This window comes from Ursus maritimus, unplaced genomic scaffold (genome assembly GCF_017311325.1).
Source record: "Ursus maritimus isolate PB19 unplaced genomic scaffold, ASM1731132v1 scaffold_8, whole genome shotgun sequence".
In the NCBI taxonomy this organism is placed as follows: domain Eukaryota; kingdom Metazoa; phylum Chordata; class Mammalia; order Carnivora; family Ursidae; genus Ursus; species Ursus maritimus.
In genome coordinates this window covers 49377066-49401858 of record NW_024426996.1, presented here as the reverse complement: position 1 = coordinate 49401858, position 24793 = coordinate 49377066, and the positions used below count along the sequence as shown (strand labels likewise).

General features: G+C 40.3%; 1 protein-coding gene across 8 annotated transcripts in view; it reads right to left on the bottom strand.

Moving 5' to 3' along the window:
- The window catches only part of APBB2 (amyloid beta precursor protein binding family B member 2), a 359825-nt gene that overhangs the window by 274236 nt on the left and 60796 nt on the right, over positions 1–24793 (bottom strand). For 3 of the 8 annotated variants that reach the window (XM_040625040.1, XM_040625041.1, XM_008701427.2), the window contains exon 1: positions 16070–16604. The gene's annotated coding sequence lies outside the window, so the exon portion shown is untranslated. Of the gene's footprint in view, positions 1–16069; positions 16605–21194; positions 21280–24793 lie in introns of those variants that run through there. The other 5 variants (XM_040625042.1, XM_008701428.2, XM_008701425.2 and 2 more) reach the window with 4 other exon arrangements.

Genomic DNA, 24793 nt, shown 5'->3' with positions numbered 1-24793 from the left:
GATCTTTTTCTACCTCTGGATGGTATTGCCAAAATTACTCTGTAAAAAGAGCTCGACTTAATTGGCTTAAAAAAAAAAGTGCTTATATAAATCACATATTCCTCAAACTCAGAAATAAAGATACTAACCCTAAATAAATAAGTAAACAAATAAACAAACAGACAGACAGAAAAAAATCCCTGGCCTCAAGGAACTGACATTCTGATAAGATGTATACATCACTTCCTCTACTGTCCTACAAACATATTTTCCCTCCCAACTCCTCTGACTGGGGCACTCGTACCTCCAGCCTTTTTGCTACCCGAAGACAAAACGTACGAGTAATTTTATATTTTCGTTCTCCTTCACATCCCTCCTGGGGTCTCTGATGGCTATTTCTAGCCCTGTCTCCTCCATCTGCCTCTCCTAAGACAGGACATCATCACCATCTACCCACAAGCCCCAGCCATGAATCAGAGGACCCCCCCCTTCCTCCCCTGCGCTCCCTGTCATTCACCAAATCCTGCTAACCCCATGCCTGGATTCCCTCCCCAGTCTCTTCTGGGCTCTCCATTCCCTCCACCACAATCCTGGTCATTTTTCATCTCAACATACTACATCCTCTCTAGAAGATGGAACCTATAATGCAGAAACAGTGGTCTAGTCACCTTTGTGTTTGCACTGAACTTCAGACATACTGTATTCAGCCAACACACACTGTTTTCCTAGCTGTTTGCCCACCAGACCATGCACTCTGAGGGCAGGGCTGTGTCTTTTGTTTTTTTTTTTTTTAATTCTCAGTGACTGACACAGAGTAGGTATCATGTGCCTTTTGAAAACCACTTACTGATTTGTGCAACAAATACTTATCAGGCACCCACTCTCCTCCAGGAACTATTCTAGATGATGAGGATGTATCAGTGACCACAAACAAACAAACAAAAAGATCCCTGCCTTTTGGAATTTGTATTTATAAAATTCTATTTACATAAATTCCTCTTGAAATTTATATTACAGTGAGGAGAGAGAGATAATTACCTAAAACATAAGTAAAGTCTATAGTGTGTTAGAAAGGAATAAGTTCTATAGGAAAAAAATAAAGAAGGATAGGAGGGATTTGGAGAGGAGGGCAAAAACATTTGTAATTGTCAATGCATCAATCAGGGTAGGTAGAGTAGGTTTCACTGAGAGGGTTACATTTGAGCAAAGATCTAAATAAGAGAGGAAGTTTGCCATGTGAATATCTGGAGAAGAGCTTATACAGGCAGAAGAAACAGCAGATGTAAAGGCCCTGAGGCAGAAATAAGCCCAGTGCATTCAAAGGCTAGAGTGGCTGGAATGGACTTCGCTGGGGGAAGGATCTGAGCAGATGAGGTCAGAGAGGAAAGGAGGGGGCATCACAGGGATCCTTCCAATTATAAGGACTTCATCTTTTACTGTAAGGACAGGGAAGTCACCGCAAGTTTTGAGCAGAGGAGGACCACGCCATGACATGAGTGTTAATGGGATCACTCTATTGAGAACGGAGTATAGAGAGGCAAGGAAGGATAGAATGAAGGAAAGCAGCCAGGAGGTCCCTGGAATAATTCAGACAAGACAGAATGGTGGCTTGGGTCAAGGTGGCAACAATGGATATGTTCTGAAGGCCAAGTCAAGAAGGTTTTCTGATGGACTGGAAAACATGTCTCCATTTCTTCCTTTTCATTGATAACTAAGTCCCAGCCCAGACCCTCTCCTCATTCCTAGATGGCTGGGAAAGTTTGGAATTTGCCCTCCCTGTCCTCAATGCTCCCCCTTCTGTCTCTCTCTCTTTATCCTACAGACCACAGCAGGACTGGTGTTTAGAACACTTTCCCATCATCGCATCACTTACTCCCCATGGGTCTCTCCCCAGAGCACAGACCTGCTCCGAAGCCCTCCTCCTTTTGTGACTACGCCTACCCAAGACCACATACACCCTCCCATCGTTCCACCTCGGCTCTCCATTGCCCAAAGTCTTAAGACTCAGACCCTTCAAGGTTCACTGCAAATGCCACCTCCTTTAAGAAGTCTTCCCAAGACAGTCGAGCTCATACTGACTTCTACCCCTTTGGGGTTCCTGTGGCCTTTACCACCTGTACCAACTGTTCCACATCATACTGGCCCAGCTAGACCATGTGTCCCTAGAAAGCAAGAGCCATCCCGTACACTTTCCAGCCCCAAGCCACCTACTGTATAGAAAGCAATTATAATACTTGCTGAAAAGAACATCACAGCAAAGAATGAAACAATTGGTTTTAATTATCATAGATGTATTTTCAACACTTAAAAACTAGGAACAGTCACATAAAAATCCACATTCCTGCCTTCTCTTGAAACAGTGGAACATCAGGCAACACTGGACCCTCCTTCTTGAATAGCGAAGTGGTAACTATGCCCTTCCCCCCCTTTATACTCCAGTTCACTTGCTTACTTTTCTGTCAGGTCCTGTTAGGTATTTGAGTTTGTAATCCTTATATTAGACACTGGTTACCGTGAGTCTTTAAATTATCAGGTTCTTGTGGGAACTAAGTATTTATTGAAGCTAATATCAGTTTTTCTCTATCATGATATCCAGTGTCATTGGTATTTTTTCAGACTTTTCTATATTATAAACATAATAAATTGCATACAAACACACATACAAATACAAATGTAGACATATATATGTATTTTGGAAACTGTCTCCTTAATCTCCCTAATAGATTACAATTCCTATAACTATGGTTCAAGTACTTTAAAACATGGAACTTATATTTCCTGACATGACTTGGCATAAGAGGGACAGATATCAGTACATAAAATATACAAAAAGAAAGGAAGACAAGGCAAAAATAAATATTACTGATTCTGATGAGCTATTCATCAAACCATTTTAGGAAAAAAGAAGTTACTAAAATTCTTCTGAATCTATAAAAAATACATGGCTTTGCTGATTTTTTAAAATAAAACATCAGGTATTAGAGATTGAAATATATATAGATAAGGGGTATTACCATAGGCTTATTCTCCAGAGAACCACTGCCTACATTCTTAAAAAAAAAAAAAAAAAAAAAAAAAAAAAAAAAAAAAGGAGGGTGACACCTGCGTGGCTCAGTCGGTTAAGCATCTGCTTTTAGCTCAGGTCATGATCCCAGGGTTCTGGGATCAAGCCCCATGTCAGGCTCCCAGCTTAGCGGGGAGTCTGCTTCTCCCTCTCCCTCTGCCCTTCCCCCCCCAGCTCTCATGCTCTCATGCTCTCTCTCTGTCTCTCTCTCAAATAAATAAATAAAATCTTTTTAAAAAATTAAAAAATATAAAGATAAAAAATATTTGTCATCTTCCTAATTATTATTAAATTTCAGCAAACTGGAACCAAAGGAGGTAAATCACACCATACAGAAACAAATCAAACCATTTTCAGATAAGCCCATCAAGAGTTGAAAACTTAAGCAGTAAGTGGGGAGCCTGGGTGGCTCAGTCAGTTAAGCATCTGCCTTTAGCTCAGATCAGGATCTCAGGGCCCTGGGATCAAGCCCTGGTCAGCTGGTCAGCGGGGAGCCTGCTTCTCCTTCTCCCTCTGCCCCTCCCCCCCTGCTCTTGCACTCTTGCTTTCTCTCAAATAAATAAATAAAATTTTTAAAAAACACAACTTAAGCAGTAATTATTATTGGAAGAGTTTAAAGGAGTCATCTCCTTTGACCTATGGCCCGTGTCTAGGGGTTTTAATTAAGAGAAAAGCAAATCTAGACACAGAAGTCCAAAGATATTTAAAAGGCACACTGGCTTTATCTGTGCCATCAGTCATTACTTCTACTCCAAGAAGGCGCTCCTTTCTTAGCAAACAGCTTTCCTGATTAGCAATCAGACTGGAGAGACTTTCATGACCACCTCCAGCCTTGTGGTCTGAAAAGCAAATACAGTTCAGCCCAAAGCCCATATTTAAAGCAAACAAACTGAGCATAAAGGTACACTTTCAAATGCACTCCAGCAAGATGGGATTCTTTGTCCTTCAAATCACATTTGGTAAATATCTTTTTCCTTTCTCTTGCTCAACTCAATGTTTTAACTAATAAGCTTTCAAGGGAACGTTTGCTAGCTTAGCACATACTTTACCACTTTTCTCCACAAAGATCACCCCACTCCTCTACATGCAAAGAGGACAAGAAAGGCTGATAAATGAATATTAGAGAAAAATGTACTGTGCTTTTAAAAACACTTAGTAGGGTTTTATAAATTACATGCAAATATAATGAAGGAAAATGGTTCATGATCATACTACCCAGTTAGCTCCTGATTTTTTTAAAAGGAAGGAAAATGAATAAATGAACATGGTTAGAAAACTCAAGTATAGAAAAGAAAGAAAAAGAAAAATTTTCCAGTGTATTAACATTCATATCTTTTAGAGAAAAAGTATATATACCAGCATATATATCTTTAAAAAAAAAATCAGACAAAAGAGAATGGTATTCATATGATTCTGCAAAACGTTTTTTCATTTTATATAGATACGTGAACATATATATATAAGTATGTGTATGTATATATTATTATATTATATAGTATATTTTATATATAAGATAATTTCAAATCAGCACACATACTTCATTCTATAAACATGCTATATTGTAACTTGTACAAATATCTTGGCATAATTTTAAGTGAGCCTATTTATGAAATCGCTGGCGATTTTAAATTTTGAAATATATTGCCAAATTGCTCTCCGCTGGTATCTATTTTAGAAGATAATTTAATCTCAAGCACTAGTCCCTTTTCTGCATGGTTACGGGCATCAAAACTGACCTGCTTTGTCTCAAACTATGTCACAGGTCAGACAACCAACCCACCGCAGACTAAGCCAAGTTCTTCTAGACAACAGAGATTACGTGAACCAAACCAGAAACATCTTACAGCAAAGATGAAGGTTGGGGATCACAGCTTTGTAAAGGTTCTGTGGCTGACCTTTTACTTCTTTCTTTATTCTTTGTCTAAGACACAACCTCAGGAAAAGAAAGGGGCTCAGGGTAGGGATTAACATCTCACAGGTACTTGTCTTAGTCCCTTTGGGCTGCTATAACAGAGTACCACAGACTGGATGGCTTATAAATAACAGAAATGTATTTCTCACAGTCCTGGAGCCTGGGAAGTCCCAGAATACAGAGTCAGCACGGTTGTCTTTCGGTGAGGGCCCTCTTTCTGGGTCATAGCTGGCCTTCTCACTGCGTCTTCATGTGGTGGAAAGGGCTAGGGATCTCTATGGAACCTCTTTTGTAAGGCATTAATTCCATTCACAAGGGCTCTACCCTTATGACCTAAGTACCTCCCAAGGTCAACACCTCTTCATACCATCATCTTGGGAAGTCAGGATTTCGACGTATGAATTGGGGCATGGGGGAGGGCGGGCGAGGGAGTGGGGGGACACATTCATTTAGACCACAGCAGTACTTAACTATGAATACTAGCAGTTGAAAATACCAAGAAAGCAACAGACAGACTGGAGTCTCAAACCATCATCAAGTTGAACATTTTGCTGGTCCTTCACCATTGTCAAATTCTAGGGAGCTCCCATGATACAGCACAAAGAAGCCTGAAGTTCTCAAACAATGAGTGCAGAGTAGGGATGCCGGGATAGTGAGGAATGTCCACTGCTTACCTAATTACTGCCTTCTCTCTGCCTGGGAGTGTCTGATTCCCCTCACAACCAGATCCCTCCAGGTAACTCACCGCGAGTTGATCGAATGTGTCGGTGGGCCACATCCCTTGGTTATAAAACCGAGGACTTCCCAAACATACCCTGCGTTTTTATTTCTGCCTCTGAGAGACTGATTCGATCTTTTCCTCAGGTAAAAAGCCTTGAAAACACCCATCCACTGACAACTTCCTACCTCCTAATTTATCAAAAATAACAAAATTTTATTTCTCCAAATTAATCTACATCCATATCAACCACTCTCTCCTTGGAAATTCCAAAGCATTCTCTTCATCTAGTTCTCTGGGACTTTATTATCTAATTATAAAAATAATGAAAGATACATAAAGAAAGAGATATATATAAAGAGAGTTTTCCATAGGTCAATCCCTTTATAGGCAGTGCTTTCATTTATACATGTATACAATGGAGCTCGAGAAAAAAATTCATATCCAAATTTAAATTAGGAGATGTGAGGCTTTGATAAGACCATTTGATCTCACTGATCCTAAGGTTCTTGTCTATAAAACAGAGTAATACTGCTTCTCTGTTATAGGACTGTTTTGAGGATCAAACGAAGTCTCCCACCCCACCCCATGGAAAGCTGAGAAAGTGCTTAAGTACTTAGCATACTGGACACATTCAAAACAATGTTAGCTCTCCCAAAAGGGCTTCTATTCTGGCTGTCTTTCCCCCAGGATATTTCATTTTATTCCCTCCAGCAACTATCAAAGTAACCTTCCACGTAGGGCACTTTAACACGTTCACTTGGAATGTAACTGAATTGTTCTGAACTAAGTAAAATTAATTCAGCATTTCTTATTACTCATAACTTCATGCCCGCTCAGAGCAACAGTCATTTCTGATCCAGTTTTAGATCCACTGAGGGTCCAACGTCATGGTTGGAACTCTTCACTTTTTATTTCTCAGGTGAGTCTTCGGTAAAAATCGCTAGTATCTTCTTACTTTCCTAGGTACTGTCATTCTTTAACCAGACACCAGAAATGAACCACAGCATTAACAAACCGTCTGCAAACTTAGATCTTCAAAAGAATCACCCCTATGAAACCAAACACAGACTAGTTACTAAGATTCTAAAATCTGTCCTCAAAGGGCCTCAGCTGTATGATGATTGCAGGAAAATCCATTTTCTTCAAATCTTAAAAAGGGCACACTAGCAAATTACACAGAGCAATTTCCTAATGCTAGCTAGACTGATGTTGATACTCGTTTATTAAATAAATTACTGGCTTGGATACTGTCTATATAAAAACATCCAGTAGACTATTTTTGTTTATGAATGAAGTGGAAGATCAATTCTTATTTGAGCAGATAATAATCAATTTGGAAATTTCAGAAGCTATGAACAGTTATCATGTCGTGAATATAGATCGTATTCAGACAGTATAATCAAATTAAATGTTTTATTCATTACAGGTCAATATAGGACTGAGAAACGACTGCTTGTTCTTATATTAGTAATTACATTAAAATAAATAACAATTGATTATAAGTCACTCGAGTATGGTATCTTTGAAGGCTTTTTAAGGAAACCTAATAATTCACGATTATTTCACATAAAAACTATAAAGACAAGCAAAAAATCAACAGATGTAATATGCCAAACTCTACTAACATTTATCATAAACATCTCCACTACACATCTACACAAAAATGTGGTTTCTCCAAATGAAAGCAGATTCTGGATACTCTCTTCGTTCTTGTACTGGTTCACTGAATGTGACTGGGTTGATCTGATTCTGCTTCATCTGCAACCAAATGATAATAAATAGGCTGGAGCCTTCACAGATGTCACCGTACCACAACTCAAACTTCGGTGGTTCAATCACTCCAAACCCCAAACATCGGTCAGCACAAGACTCTCTACAAAGCCAGCGGCAGTTAAGAAGTTCCTATCACCCAGCCATACTTTGTTTCAGCTCCCTAAGAAAAACAAGACCAAGACCATATTTTCCAAGAACATATTACAAACTATATGCCTCATAGGGTCCATCCATCATTCTGCAAATAGGTCCTAAAGATTTTTAAAAGGCATCAAAGAGAAAGAAAAGATTTTAAGGAATGGCAGGGTTAAAAGATCCACGATACCCACTTCCTGAGTCCTGGAGTTACAAGTGAAAGATTACCTACAGCTTTTTCTTTTATGTTTTTATAAAGATTTTATTTATTTATTTGAGAGAGAGAGAGAGCAGGGAGAGGAGAAGAGGGGGAGAGACAAGCAGACTCCACGCTAAGCACAGAGCGTGATGCCGGGCTCCATCCCACGACCCTGAGATCATGACCTGAGCCAAAATCAAGAGTCCGACACTTAACCAACTGAGCCACCCAGGTGCCCTTGCCTTTTTCTTTTAAATGAGCAATAAAGGGACGCCTGGGTGGCTCAGTTGTTACAGCGTCTGCCTTTGGCTCAGGTCATGATGAAGCCTGCTTCTCTCTCTCCCACTCCCCCTGCTTGTGTTCCCTCTTTTGCTGTGTCTCTCACTGTCAAATAAATAAGTAAAAATCCTCCAAAAAAAAAAAAATTTAGAGCAATAAAAAGAATAATTCCACGTTGCTTTATGGATGCTTTTTTATGCAGTGACATTATCAGCCAAAGGACAGCCAAAGAAAGCCAAGGGCCAGGTAACACACATGTCTGCTCCCATCAAGGTGGTCTACCCAGGTAGAAGCAGAGAAGGCATCCTGAACTGAGCCCTCCGGAAACTGGGAAGCATGGCTTGACCTACTAATGGAACTGCAAAAAACATGTTCTAGATCTAATTTTGATTTTAATACTCAATTATAGCCCAGTGGCAGAAGTCAGCTTTCAGCGGTATGTCAGAGAAAGGAAATGTCTCTGAATTCCAGCAAGACCAAAATTTTGTTTTTTCATATTAAAAATTAGTCATTCCCCGAACAAAATTATAACTTAATGACAAAACAAAATAAAAGAAAATGGCCAACTAGAATCCAAATGTCACCAAAGAAAGCACTGACATTTTTTTCCCCTTCTAAATCACACCTATTCACAATTTTTACAGAGTTGTAATTAAGAAAGAAAGAAAAATTTGCAGTCTTCATATTTCCAATCCAATTATTTTAATGGCTGCACAGTTGCTTATTGAGAACTATACTAACAGAAGACAAAAAGAGCACGGGTAAATATAAAAAAATACAGGTGGCATTTTAATGTTATTATGAAAAATGTTCAGTTTTTATGATACATAAAACCATACTATGTTTCTAAAACCCAAAACATTGTAATTCATAGATTTTCCACTTAATAAAATAATAGTTTTGTGAAATTTATCATTTTATGTAAAAAAAAAAAGCCCAATTCATATCATCATTAATGAAAATTCTTGAAATTCTTGAGATAATATACCAAACTTGCAAATCCTTCAGTCAGTAGTTATTGGTAATGATTAAGACAGAAGTAATGGAAAATTTTAATCTGTTTTATTTGAATGGATAATGGGCATTAGAATGCTTACCATCTTTATGAAAAGCAAAGCATTTTTTTATTTAAAGTAATGCATACTGTAATCTAGAAAATCCATCTAAATTGGTTTGCATTCTCTTCTACCATTTCAGATTTCCACATTTATCCCAAAGAAAAATAACCAGAGACTGGTACTTTTAAGAGAGTGACTCAAATAGGAATGGAGAGGAAAAGTAACAAAGATATGATAGTAAAAATAAATAGAGACATATTGTGACTTAACCTTATTTCTTGAACAAAACTTTTTCACAGAAAAACTGCATTGCAAACCTAAGTATAATATGGAACAAGCATAAGGACAGGCATAAATAATCAGCGAAATAGAACTGAGGGTTCTGAGATAAACTCTTACATTTATGGTCAAATGATTTTCTACAATTGTACTAACATACACCAACAGGTAAAAGACAGTCTTTTCAGCACATAGTTTTGAGACAATTGGATATCCTTGGGAGGAAAAAAAATTAACATATACCTGACCTCACACCATACCCAAAACTTAACCCCAAAGAGACCAAAGCCCTAAGCGTAAGGACTAAGACAACAAAAGTTCTAGAGAGAAACACAGGAAAAAGTCTCAGTGACCTTTAGTTAGGCAGAGAATACTTAGAAACATCAAAATCATGAACTTTAGAAGACAAGACTGAATAACTGAACTTTGTTACAATTAAAAACTTTTAAAACTCACCACCCCAAAAATTAATAATCTAATTAAAGAGTGGGCAGAAGACATGCAGATGGCCAACAGACACATAAAAGATGCTCAACATCACTGATCATCAGGGAAATACAAATCAAAACTACAATGAGATATCACCTCACACCAGTCAGAATGGCTAAATTCAACAACACAAGAAACCACCGGTGTTGATGAGGGTGTGGAGAAAGGGGAAGCCTCTTGCACTACTGGTAGGAATGCAAAGTGGTGCAGCCACTATGGAAAACAGCATGGAGGTTCCTCAAAAAGTTAAAAACAGAGCTACCTAATGATCCAGCACTTACACTACTAGGTATTTACCCAAAGATACAAAAATACTAATTCAAAGACATACATGCACCCTGATGTCTATAGCAGCATTATCTACACTAGCCAAATTACGGAAATAGCCCAAGAGTCCATCGACTGATGAATGGACAAGGAAGATGTGATATATAGAGATGATGGAATATTCCTCAGCCATAAAAATGAGACCTTGCCATTTGCAATGACATGGATGGAGCCAGTGTATTATGCTAAGTGAAATAAGTCAGAGAAAGACAAATACCGTGTGAGTTCATGAATATGTGAATTTAAGGGAAAAAATGAGCAAAGGGAAAAAAGGAGAGGCAAACCAAGAAAAAGACTCTTAACTATGGAGAACAAAAAGACTGTTACCAGAGGGGAGGTAGGTGAGGGATGGGTTAAACAGGTGATGGGGATTAAGGAGGGCACTTGTGATGAGCACTGGGTGTTGTATGGAAGTGATGGGTCACTATATTGTACACCTGAAACTAATATCACACTGTATGTTAACTAACTGGAATTTGAATAAAACCTTTTGAGCTTCAAGGACAGCATCAGGAAAATGAAAAGAGAAACCACAGACTGGGAGAATATATGTGCAAATTATGTATCTGAAAAGGGACTTAAAGACAAATAACTCTATATGAAAATACACAAAGAATTTGAATAGGTATTTCCCTAAAAAAGATATAGGAGTGGCTAAGAAGCTCACCGATTGCATAAACTCGATAATAAGGAGATAAATTTCAGAATTATCATCTTTTGTTCTTTTCAAAAGCTACATAACAGGATGATTTCATTAGTAACTCCAAAGCATGTTACTTTGTATTTCTCATATCACAGCCAAGTTTTCAAATCACTGTAAAAAATAATGGTAATAACATCCAGATTGAACAAGAAATGAAACTATCTCTATTTGCAGATAACATAATCTGGTATATAGAAAATCCTAAAGAAGTCACAACACAATAAAAAACTATCAATACTGATAAACAAGTTCAAGGTTTAAGGAAACAAGATCAATATATAAAAATCAATTGTATTTCTATATACTGGTCATGAATACTCTGAATATGAAATTTTAAAAATAATTCCATTTATGAAAGTATCAAAAAGAAAAAATACTTAGGAATAAATTTAATAGCAAAGTGCAAGGAATGTTCCCTAAAAACAACAAAATACTGTTGAAGAAATTTAAAAAGATCTAGGGACACCTGGGTGAGTCAGTCGGTTGAGCATCTGACTCTTGGTTTCAGCTCAGGTCATGATCTTGGGGTCGTGGTTTGGAGCCCTGCATCAGGCTCCCTCCTTCATGGGGAGTCTGCTTAGGATTCTCTCTTTCCCTCTCCCTCTGCACCTCCCCCTGTTCTCTCTTGCTCACTCTCTCTAAAATAAATAATCTTAAAAAAAAAAAAGATCTAAATCCATGGAAACATATCCCATGTTAATAAATCAGAATGCTTTTTTTTCCAGTTTTTTTTTTTTTTTGAAGAGAGAGTGCAGACGCACAAGCAGTGGGGGGAGGGGCAGAGAGAGAATCTTAAGCAGGCTCCACACCCAGCACGGAGCTGGACGCAGGCCTCAATCTCACAACCTTGAAATCCTGACCTGAGCCGAAATCAAGAGGTGAGCACCTAACCCACTGAGCCACCCAGGCACCCTGGATCAGAACTCTTAATATTGGTAAAATGGCGATACTACTCAAATTGATCTAGAGATTGAACACTATCCCCATCAAAAGGCTGGCTCAACATTCAAAAAGCAATTAATATAACCCATCATATCAATAAGCTAAAAAAGAAAAAAAATCATATGATCATATCAATAGATGTAGAAAAAGCATCTAATAAACATCCAATCCCCGTTCATGATAAAAACTCTCAGCAAACTAGGATTGGGGGGGAAACTTGCTCAACTTGATAAAGAACATCTATGAAAAACCTATAGCTAATATTATACTTAGATGGTGAGAAACTAGATGCCTTCTCATGAAGATCAAGAACAAGGCACGATACTTCTCACCACTACCACTCAACATCATACCAGAAGTCCTAGCTAGTGAGGTAACACAAGAAAATAAAAGGCATACAGATCGAGAAGGAAGAAACAGAAAACTGTCTTTGTGTTCACAGATGACATGATTATCTATGCAGAAAATCCCAAAGAATCAATAAAAATACTCCTGGATCTAATAAGCAATTACAGCAAGTTCACAGAATTCAAAGTTAATATACAAAAGTCACTCACACTTTCTTACACACCAGCAATAAATAATTGGTATTTGAAATTAAAAATACAATACTGTTTATTCTAGCATGAAAATAAAATACGTACCAGATCCATATAAGGAAAACTATAAAACTCTGATGAAAGAAACCAAGAAGTTCTAAATAAATGGAGTGATTCCACATACGTGGATAGGAAGACTCAATATCGTCAAGATATCAGTTCTTCTCAACTTGACCAACAGATTCAACACAATCTCAATCAAAATCCTGGCAAATTATTTTGTGGATATTGATACGCTGATTTAAAATTTACAAGGAGAAGCAAAAAGTCCAGAATACCCAATACGATACTGAGGGAGAAGAACAAAGTCAGAGGACTAACACTCTCTGAACTGAAGATTTACTATAAGCTATAGTAATTAAGACAATGTGGTACTGTTGAAAGAATAAACAAATAGATCAATGGAACAAAACAGAGAGCCCAGAAACAGACCCACACAAGTACAGTCAACTGGTCTTTGACAAAGGAGCCAATGCCCTTCAATAAAGAAAGGATAGTCTTTTAAACAAATGGTGCTAGAATAACTGTAATTTCACATAAAAACTATCAATCTAGACAAAGACCTTAACAGCTTTCACAAAAATTAATTAGTACAGGCACTTTGGAAGACAGTTTGGCAATTTCTTACAAAACTAAATATTTCCCATACGATCCAGCAATCATGCTCCTTGGTATTTCCTCAAAGGAACCAAAAATTTATGTCCACACAAAAACCTGTACATGAATGTAGCAGCTTTATTCACAACTGCCAAACCTTAGGAGCACCCAAGATATCCTTCAACAGGCAAATGGTTAAATGAATTGTGGTACATCCAGACAATAGTTTATTCAACACTAAAAAGAAATGAGCTAACAAGCCACAAAAAAAACACAAAGGAATCTTCAATGCCTATTTCTAAGTGAAAAAAGCCAATCTTTGAAAAGGCTACATAACGTGTGATTTCAAATATATGACATTCTGGACAAGGTAAAACTACGGAGACAGGGAAAAAGATCAGTAGTTGCCAGAATTCAGAGGGAGGGGAGGATGGATGAATAGTCAGAACACGGGGTTTTTAGGACACTGAAACTATTCTGCGTGACTCTATGATATAGTACACACATACCATCATATATTTGTCAAAGCCCACATAAGATACAACACAAAAAGTGAACCCTAAGTAGACTATGGATTTCAGTTAATAATAATGTATCAGTATTGGCTCATCAATTGTAACAAATGTTACAATTTGTAACACAAGATGTTAATAGGGAAACTAACGCAAGATGTTAATAGGGAAAACTCAGAATGGCAGTAGGGATATGTAGGAACTCTCTATACTTTCTGCTTAATTTTTCTGTAACCTAAAACTAACCCCCCAAAATAAAATCTGTTAATTTGAAAAGCAAACAGGGGTGCCTAGGTGGCTCAGTTGGTTAAGTATCCAACTCTTGATTTGGCTCAGGTCATCATCTCAGGGTCATGAGATTGAGCCCTGTGTCAGGCTCCACGCTGGGCGTGGAGTCCGCTTAAGATTCTCTGTCTCTCCCTCTCTCTGGTCCTCCCTGCCCACCCCCTAGCCCCATGCACACACACTCTCTCTCTCTTTCTCTGTCTCAATCAACCAATAAAAATAAAATATAAAAAAGCAAACAGTGTCAATTATAAAAAATAAAATAAGAATAAAGTCTAACATTAAGAAGAAATAAATCTTTAAAATTCATGATGTGCTTGGAATTCTGCTTGAACAGAAAGCCAACTGAGGTTTTAGTGAGAAGAGCAGCTGTTACCCTGCGGTGTTAAAATAAACTCTGGACAGCTTTCTGATAACCCTTTCATTTGGCTGCTCCCAAAACAATTGTGTTTACTGTAAACACCAGGATTTTACTACTAGTGAAGCTCTGAAATTATCTTCCTTATCTGCTATTTACTTTAACTAGAAGCTCTGGAAAGCCTCTCTTTCTTTTAGACTCAAAAAGCAAGTAACTGAATTAAATGTATTTTTCTTTAATGTTCCTGAAGACTAAATTCTACTTCTCCCTTTGTTAAATACTAGCTCTCTGCCAGTCTCTCCAACACTCAGCAGAATTCATAATTGCACCTCTACTCCCACAGAACTTAGCTTTTACCTCTAGTGATACATTTTTCACACTGTGTGTCAGAATACCAATCTGGCCCAACCCCTCCACTGTGAGCCCCTGAAGACAGGGGGTGCCAATCACCTCCCGCTAAGACCTCACACCTAGAAGGCATTCCCAAGCAGGACCTGTTTGGATCTAAGTGATGGATATCTATTTCAAACTAACTCCCTAACCTGCCAGGAAAGTGAAACCAGAGTTGTTGGCTCTAGATGGGGCTGCATCTGGGGTCATAAGTTTTGTATGGGTGTATGGGTGGGTGGGTGGGTGTGTGGGTGTGTGTGCGTGCGCGCCCTTCCCCTCCCCCCATCTCACTTCCTGTATCTCCCTGCTCTGACCTCTTCTGTGTTAACTTTATTCTCAGAAAGGCTTTCCTTCAGTGGTGGCAAAGCGGGGAAAGAGCAGCTCCAGCTTAACAAACCTACAAAAAGGAAAAACCCCTTTGCAACGTGGTCAGTGAAAATACTGGGTCCTCCATAAACCGATCCTTGTGACCCTGACGAGCCAAGCTTCTGTCACATGCCCATAACAGAGGCAGTGAGGTCACCTCCTCCGACCAGACAGGCTGAAAACAAAGGAAGGGTGACTAACTGCCCAGGGAAAATCTGGGTGATTTATTGAAAGGAGGAAAGGGATGCTGGGCGGGTGAAGTCAATAGACGCTCACTATTTACAGGTTCTCAAGGCTGCTGACTCGCTCCTGTCTAGTGAGCATTTACGCACTGTTCCTGATGTATAATGCTGAGTTACCCCCTGAACATCCAATAGGACTTGTTCCTCGTGCCTCTACCTGTACGTATAGTACGCGTTCTCAAAATGAATGATCCCCACCTTACTGCTCCATGTGCGGCTGTTCAGTTTCATTCTCCTGGTTCACCGTTAGGCTAGTTTGCATTTCTCTATATTCCTATTATTTTCAGGACACTTCTTTTCTCCTGTGCTATAGGAGTATCTTCATGCCAAACGCACACACTGCCAAAAATGAACATGTTGCTAGCTTTTGTCTAAGGGGAGATAAGCGTAAGTAAAATCATGCCAAGCCAACCAGGGCCAGAAGCGCCCCAAGAGAAATGGGGGGTCTCCATGATTCCCCCCTTCCCAGTGTGAAAACACAAATGAGGGCAAGTCTGAAGGCACCAGCACAAGCCCATGCTTTCTCAACAACAGGGTTTCTCTCCAAAATCAAGCCAAGATCACTGCAGCTGTTATGGGGGGTCTCTGGTTGGGGCCTCTTACATATGTTATGCTGAAGACTTTCCCTTCTCTGAAAGAGGAGAGGAAGATGAGCAAGAGGATGGGGCAAAGGAGACGAAGAAGGAAGACAGAGATTCACTGCACACGGAGATATGTCAGGCCATCTCTGCAATGTTAGGAATCTCTCGAATAACTGGGAAGCACTAATTGGGGCTGTTTCAGATACACTTTATGGAATAAACAAAACAGCTCTTCCCTAGCTGACCCAATCCACTTCATCCAGCCTCTCTGATACTAACCTGATTTTACTTAGCGTCTGTCTCCGGCTTTCACAGGAGCTTTCTTTTATGGATTTTCCATCCGGCAAATGTCTCTGTTCCACAGCTGGGCAGATCCGGCCACAGCAGCATGCTTGGCCACAGACCACAGCAGCGCACCCACAGCAGCTCCGACCTGCAGGGGAAAAGCCAGAGCCATTGGAGGGATTCATATTCACAAACTCACTCTCTCTCTCTCTTTCTGGAAAAGCCAGAGCCACTGGAGAGATCTGTATTCACAAACTCTCTCTCTCTCTATCTATCTCTCTGGAAAAGCCAGGCCATTAGAGGGATTCGTATTCACAAACTCTCTCTCTCTCTCTCTCCCCTTCTCCCTCTCAAGAGTCTACATTTGGCAGGATAACCCCAAATGTTTTCCAACTGTTTAAAATCATTAATGAACAGAGACAACAGCGTATAAGGTGTCCGAAAGACAAGTTTGGGCTATCCTAAAGGAGGACTGAGGCATTTAATCGTTATTGAAAATGTTCAGCCAAGCGATTATATTCTGTTCGTGGAAAATGAAAGAGCCAGATGTTTTAATTAACCGCAGAAAACACAAGCTACAACTAAAATTTCATGAACACAGTGATCTGCCCTGTGGAAAACCACAGGAATGTTCTGGCAAGGCTCAGTCTGAATTCTTGGGACACAGAGGGCTAGAATCATTCCCCTTAGGAACTCGAAGAGAAAATTAACTTGCTCAATATGTTTTAAAAAGTAAAATGAAACCCAGATTAAATTTCAATCAAATATAAAAACATTTCAGGACTTCAAAAGGTACCACCAAGGGAAAGGTCATAAAGAATTCCAATGTGGTTCAGGATTTAGGATGCATTTTCAATGTAAAGCAAATGGTGTAACAGAAAATTTTATAGGCTAAATAATCCAAAGGGGAAACTAATCATCTTTCATTTCCTAATTGAGAAAAATGATATATGAAACCAATATGCAACAAGTGAATTATAAATATTATCAAGGGGCGCCTGGGTGGCTCAGTCGTTAGGCGTCTGCCTTCGGCTCGGGGTGTGATCGCGGAGTCCTGGGATCGAGCCCCACGTCAGGCTCCTCTGCTGGGAGCCTGCTTCTCCCTCTCCCACTCCCCCTGCTTGTGTTCCCTCTCTCGCTGGCTGTCTCTCTCTGTAAAATAAATAAATAAAATCTTTTAAAAAAATAATAAAATAAAAAATAAATATTATCAAATGCATCATATATTTGGGCAAGAGGAATCTCTTTTTTTTTTTTTTTTAAGATTTTGTTTATTTATTTGACAGAGAGAGAGACAGCCAGCGAGAGAGGGAACACAAGCAGGGGGAGTGGGAGAGGAAGAAGCAGGCTCCCAGCAGAGGAGCCCGATGTGGGGCTCGATCCCAGGACCCCGGGATCACGCCCCGAGCCAAAGGCAGACGCTTAAGGACTGCGCCACCCAGTCGCCCCGGGGCAAGAGGAATCTCTTAACCATCCTCCTTTATGCCAAACCTGTGGCCTGGCCCACACCACCTCCCATGCTTCAGCTTGAGGAATCAAGGCATCCAGAAAAGTAGTGTTAAAATAACTTATGCTCACTGATGTAATAGCTAGCAATTTTGGTACAGAGGACTAAAGTGAGGAAACCTTAGAAAAGCAATTAGGGAACAATTAAGAACTAACAAATTAAGAAGTCCTCAGTTGTTAATTATAGTATTAGTTATGACAACATCTATATATGCTAAATATTGAAAGCCTGTTCAAGAGGGAACAGGACAAATGTTATTTTCAGATACTAGGGCTACAATTCTATTTCTGTAAGGCAAAACAGACCCTGTCACAAGTGTGCCAAGCATAATATTACATTAATCTCCACCTTCATTTGAAAGCTCAGGCCCGAAAATCATCTCAAAAGGAACACAGGAAAGCTATGTATGTATGGTATGATCTCAATTTTGTTCTACAAACTAAGTATATATAATTAAAGACACAAAAGTATGAAAAGAAGAACTATTTCTGGGTCACGGAATTAGAAGCTATTTGTCTTTCTTTCTTGGTGTTTTCCAAATTTTCCACAACTCATATGTATAACTTGTAGAATTACAGTATTTCTTAATAAGATTTTTATTAAACACGACAGGAATACAAATCAGCAATTGGATGTCTATCCTATATTAGCCTGATCTGTGGGTTTCTTCTTATCTGAATGGTAAGAGCTAATAAGTTAAGAAGTCTTCATTTATCTGAGCCCAATAATTCTTAATTTAGAAGTTCAAAACGCAAGTGTCCAATAACATTTCCAGGGCTGAATAACACTACTTTCTGAGAAAAAATAAGTTTCTGTTTGTTTACTGCAAACTTGCCACAATGAGACAAGAAGACCATAGTTCTTTCCCTCCTTTAATTGATGCATCCAAAACTCTCTATCACTGGCCATGCCATATTAATTTTTGCTTAATTAATAAGAGCGCCTCCTGGTGTTACGGTCTCAAAGGAGCCCTGCCCTAGTGAACCCTTGACACACTCCATTTTTGACACTCTCGGCATCCCAGAAAACACAAACTCACTGGGAATCTTAACACTGGGGACTTGGCAATCCATCATCCAAGAACCCCAAAACTCCCTCAGGTTACAAATGAAGACCCCAGATGCCCAGAGAGTTCCAATGTCTTTCCTGAGGCCACACAGCAGGGATGAGAGGATTGGGGCTAAAAGGCCAGATCGCCTGCCTCTACTCTGACCCAGCACTCTTTCCACCACCACGACGCCTCGGCACGCAGTCTTTGAAATACAAGTTTGTAGGAAACACGCACACGTTAAATTCATACCAGCAAAACCAGAAGAACAAGACAGACATTTGTTCCACCAAAAATGAAATGCATGCAGGAAAAAAAAAAAACAACCAAAGACTTAACTGCAGGCTAGAAAAGATGTGGTGGCCGTGCCCAGAGCACGCTCAATCAGAGAAACAATGGTCGCACTGTGCTCGGGCAGCAGGTGTCCTGACCAGAAACTGCCGATCACACCGAAAGCTCGCTGGTCCTATTACTTGTCCTGTTGACAGCGGCACAGACCCACGGCTCAAAACAAGACAAAAGGTTTTCAACAAGATACCGCGACACTTGCACCGAGCCACCTGTGAGAGACGAGAAGGATGCGGGCTCACCCCACCAGCTGGAAACAAGTGATTTATGGCATCAGGTCCCAGCCTCTTCCCGACCAAATGACCCAAATCTTAGGGGAGAGATTCTAGTGGTTTCAAAAATAAAGTAAACAACAGTCGCTGAGAAATAACATAACATAATCCTAATACTTCCTATCTTAGGTCTGATAGACACCTCAGAGAGGGAGCAAGATTTTTCTCTTTTCTCCTAAGTTATTTGAAATACTGCTCACCTCCACTTCCTTCTTAGCATCCACCTACAGGATCCCCACCACCCAAGCAGAAGCCTAAGAGTTGCACACAACGTGGATAGTCTGAAAAAGCCAGGGGGAGAAGAGGACAGATGGCAAAATGACAAACTCAGAAATGCTCCCTGGAAAGCCTGTATGGCGCTCACTGCTCGTTGGCCTGTCCTACTGTGCGGCAGGACAACAAAGGCATGGGCTGTGAAGCCGCTAATAAAAAAAGCCGCATCGAGGGATGATGTGATCTCGCTTTGTAAGACCCAGAGCAAACACAATAGCTTGTCCCGCCTGATTTGAGAAGCCGGGCACCCGGCGAAAAAAGAAAATGCAGGACTTTGTTTGGTTTTTTTTCCATGCAGAACTGCTCAAGTCCCTACCATATATTTCCGTGGCTGGACCCTGGAGGAAACACAATACTGGCAGTTTATTTATTCCCCTCGACGTCTCTGTTCTAATACTAAAGGTCAATGCCCACAGCGGGCAAAGGGAACTAAATCCGTGTTGCCATGTCACAATGAAATCAAAGCTTTGGTGTATTGTTCAAGTAACTCTGTAAAGTTATTTGTAAGGTAATGATGGTTAAGTTCAAATACAGTGGTCTGGGAGAACCAACTCTCATCCACTAATCAAATCGGGTAAAATCTTGCTGGAGCCATCAAATGATCTTTCTCAACAGAGACGAAACATAAATTAGAATTAGATCAGATTCACAGATTTTGAAATCCTTCTTTAGAACCTTGGCTGTGTGTTGCTTGGTCTTTGGCAAAATGTGCACCCAGATGTTTGCGCCATTTCAGACTCTTAAATGTTTGGCCGGCGTTTTATTCTTTTTATTCTAGTATCACAGAGAAGGTTACTCCTTCTTGAGCCTGAGTCCAGAAATACCAGCCAAGCCAATTCAACACTTCAGAAATTTCTATCTCAAAATGACCAGGAGGACCAGGCAAAAATACATTGGAGAACATTCCTCTCCCCACTTTGGAAATTTTATTTTAAAGACTGATTGATTTGAGAGAGAGGGAGAGAGGAACAGAGGGAGAGGGACAAGCAGAATCCACAATGAGCTCAGAGCCCAACGCGAGGCTCGATCCCACAACCCTGAGATCATGACCCGAGCCAAAACCAAGAGTCAGATGCTCAACCGACTGAGCCACCCAGGTGCCCCTGGAAATTTGACTTTAAAAACTTAGATTCACGGTATTAATAAATTTACACCTTAAAATGTTTGGGAGAAAAGAATATAGCATTAAAATTGTTTAATTTTTTTTTTTCAAAAAGAATGTATCATAGGCACCCATCACAGGCAACTTAAAAGAATCTATCATGAATAACCCAAACTGGCACCCAACAAAGACTGTAGCTGATGGGGAAGACAGCAGGCAGTTTGGAAAAGGTTTCATATGGTAACATCCCCTGTCATGCTCTCACGTAGAGAGGGTTTCAACTCAGGGAGCAAAGAGGGGGAATTTATGCTTATTCAGGTTTTAAAGGCTGTCCTGGAAAGAACGAGGGATGAAGAAATGAGTGGATTTAGAGCTTGCATTCCTAGCTCTGCTACGTAGGACCTGAGGCTTTCTGGGATAACTAATTTACTCTCTTTAACGTTTGTTCCATCATTTGTGAAAACGGGGTGATACTATCAGCCGACTTCCTGGGACTGCCAATTGATAAAACCAAATATGAAAGCATTATAGAAATTTTAACACTATGTGTTCATTCAACAAATACTTACTAAGAAACTGCAACGCTGCCAGATAAGGCACTGAGGACACAACCATAGACAAGAGACCCAGTCGCTTCCTGCAAGGACTTAGGTTAAGGAATGCACTGTGGGGGCGCCTGGGTGACCCAGTCGTTAAGCGTCCGTCTTCGGCTCAGGGCGTGATCCCAGCATTCTGGGATCGAGCCCCACATCAGGCTCCTCTGCTGGGAGCCTGCTTCTTCCTCTCCCACTCCCCGTGCTCGTGTTCCCTCTCTCGCTGGCTGTCTCTCTCTGTCAAATAAATAAATAAAAAATCTTAAAAAAAAAAAGGGGGGGGGGAATGCACTGTGATTTGTGCGAGGCACAGGGAACTATGGGAACACGTATGTAGCCTCTAATCTGAATACCAGACAAATATCAGGTACTGTTACTTTATGAGGTGTTTGTTTTTTTCTTTAAGATTTTATTTATTTAGGGGCAGCTGGATGGCTCAGTCAGTTAAGCATCTGCCTTCAGTTCGGGTCATGATCCCAGGGTCCTGGGATTGAGCCCCGTATCTGGCTCCTTGCTCAGCAGAGTCTGCTTCTCCCTTTCCCTCTGCTGTTCCCCCTGCTTGTGCTCTCTCTCTCTCGCTCGCTATCTCTCTCTCTCTCTCTCTCTCAAATAGATAAATAAAATCTTTTAAAAAATCTTTAATAAAAGATTTTATTTATCTATTTGAGAGAGAGAGAGAGAGCAGGGGGTTGGAGTAGAGGGAGAGGGATAAGCAGACTCTTCGCTGAGCTTGGAGCCCAACTGGGGCTCGATCTCAGGACACTGAGATCATGACCTAAGCTTGAAATCAAGAGCTGGACACTCGCCTGACTGAGGCACCCAGGCGCCCCACCTTTACAGAGTTCTTGAGGAAATTGCTCAGCGAAAAGTGGTAGATGCAGTTTTTCGTTTGGGTTGTCTAATTGTTAGTTCATTCATTTATATACTTTTCTTGAGCACTCACTATGTGCCAGGCACTATCTAAGTGCTGGGAATTAAGCACTGACCAAAGTTTCTACCCTGATAAAGCTGACATTTCAGTCATTCTTCATTCATAGGAAATGTAAAATATATGAACTAAATAGAGGAAGGAGCAAGGCTGCTTCTGCAGCAACACAGTGATTCTTTCACCAAAAAGAGCTCCACACAGAAGTTAAAAGGAATATTCTAATTGATCTAGATACAGTAAACATTTTCCTTCTTATTTTAATCTCCAGACCACATTTTACAATATACCAAATAATTTACTGCCATTATATGAACCACACCCTTAGGTCTGAGTGGCTACAATCTGTGTATGTTGGCCTGGAGTAGAGCACTCTCCCCACACTGTCCCCGAGCTCCCCCCCAATTCCCCACTCCCACCCCCCGGAAAAAGAACACTCACTGGAATCCATCCAATAACAACCCTGGTTTTAACAAGGGGAATATCGGTTATTTTAGAAGCATTTCCTGGAGCAGTCATTTTTTAAAGAATAAAAAAAAGTGGAATTATTTATTTTAGAAACTAAACTGAAGTTCAATTTTAACATGCCAAATGTCTGCCTTAGCAAAGTTTCTTTTTTAAATCTGTTTCATTACAAAAATAAATAAAAAGGGCCTGAGAACTAGGCTGCCCAGGACACTGTCAACCCAACTGTCTAAAAATTCAGTGTGGGATAGAGGGGAAGGGGATGAGGAAAGAGGGGAAGAGAGAAAACGAGGGAGGGAGTAAAGATCCACACACTGACCAGGGTTAATAACCTGAAAGCTCACATACTCAACAAACAGTAGGAGCCAATGTTCAAAATATGGTTTAGCAAGGAAGAGAGTAAATATCCAAATAAAAATGACCAAAATGATACACAACTCCAGAGGCAGGCTTCCTAAACCTGGAGTTTGTACAAAAAAACATAAAGTCCAAAGCCCAAGTACCCTAACATACATACCAGGTTGGGGGAGTGTCTGGAAAATCTCAGGTGTTTAAAACTATCCCACATGATGCTTGATGCATAGCCATGATTGGGAACCACTCCTTTTACTCTACTGCCTTATAGAAAAAAGTACTGGAGCACCATTTTTTTTTTAAGATTTTATTTATTTATTTGAGAGAGAGAGAGAGAAAGAGAACGTGCATGTGGTGGGGAGGGGCAGAGGGAGAACAGAATCTTAAGCAGATTCCAGGCTGAGGCCGAGCCCAACACGGGGCTCCACCCCAGGACCCTGAGATCATGACCTGAGCCGAAATCAAGAGCCCGACGATACTTAACCTACTGCACTACCAGGAGCCCCTGTAATACTTTTACCATGATAATGGGTAACTGTTTTGCTAAGTGCTTTCCAAAAATCCTCACATTCATCCTGAAATAGGAACTATTATTATATGCCTATTTTTAATAGGGAAATTTGAGGCATAAAGAAGTCAAGTAACTTGACTGATGTTACCTGGCTTTTAAATCAAAGACCTGGGATTTTTCACCCAAGTCAGCGCCATATTTTCTTAGCATCTGGTGAACATCAGCAAGCCAAGTCTCTTTTCTACTCTGTAGTCTCAGGATGTCCTGTGACTACCTCAACTGTAATCTGTAATGTAGACATTACAGTTTTTCACACAGAGCTTAAAACCCAAAATTTGGTAATAAATTCTGTATTTCAGATAATTCTGAAAATCAGGTACAGATTATGGTCTCTTTAGAGCATTGGAAGGTGTCTGGTCAGGTCTGCAGAGTTATTTTGATTACCTTCCAAGCAGAGATTAATAAAGGTGCACTTCTGATCTTGGGGAACGTAGGCTCCTTCATCAACACGAGACTTTACCTAGAAAAAAGCTGGACATAGTGAAGTCCAGCTCATTAGGAATTACTGCCAAGGGCTTCACGCCTTCTCACAACTTCAGGCTTTTGTTCGTGTTACTCCATCTGCCCAGACTGCCCTGCCTACCCCTCAGATGTGCCAAGTGTTCGTCTTCTGAAGCCCAGCCCAGATGTGACCTCCTTCTTGAAGTCTTCTCGGATGTCCTGCAGAAAGAATTATTACTGCCTTGTGACTGTCAATGGTTTTCCCTATCACACATAGCAGGCTGACACTTACTTCAGGAACATGTAGGCCTTATCTGGTCAGGGTCTTTGCAACATCTCACCTCCTCACCCTTGAGTCTCAGGTGGCCCAAAATCTTCCTGGTTCTTCCCCGCCTCTCTCAAGGCCCTTTCTCAGGCTCCTCCTTAGGCCCCCTTCTGCATGACCACTAGAATACCAATGGTGTTCATAAAGGCTTCACCCTGACTCTCCTCACACTTCACACAAATCTTCTGGTGACTTCAACCACATTGCCAGAGCCAGCTACAGGGTATTTCTGATGACTCCCATATACCCAGGCAGTCCATCCCCCATTCATTCATCGAGCATTCATTGAGACATACACTATGCCAAGAACGCACCACATTTTGTCTCCAGGCCAGACCTCTCCCTTGACTACTCTATGTCCAACCTACCTGGACCACCACTCCTGGATGTCCATGCCATTAATACTCTCACCCTAAATGGCAACCATCCTAAGAGGCACATTTCTTCACATTTTTACACAGGTAATATTGAGATGTGTCTTATAAAAATGGCAT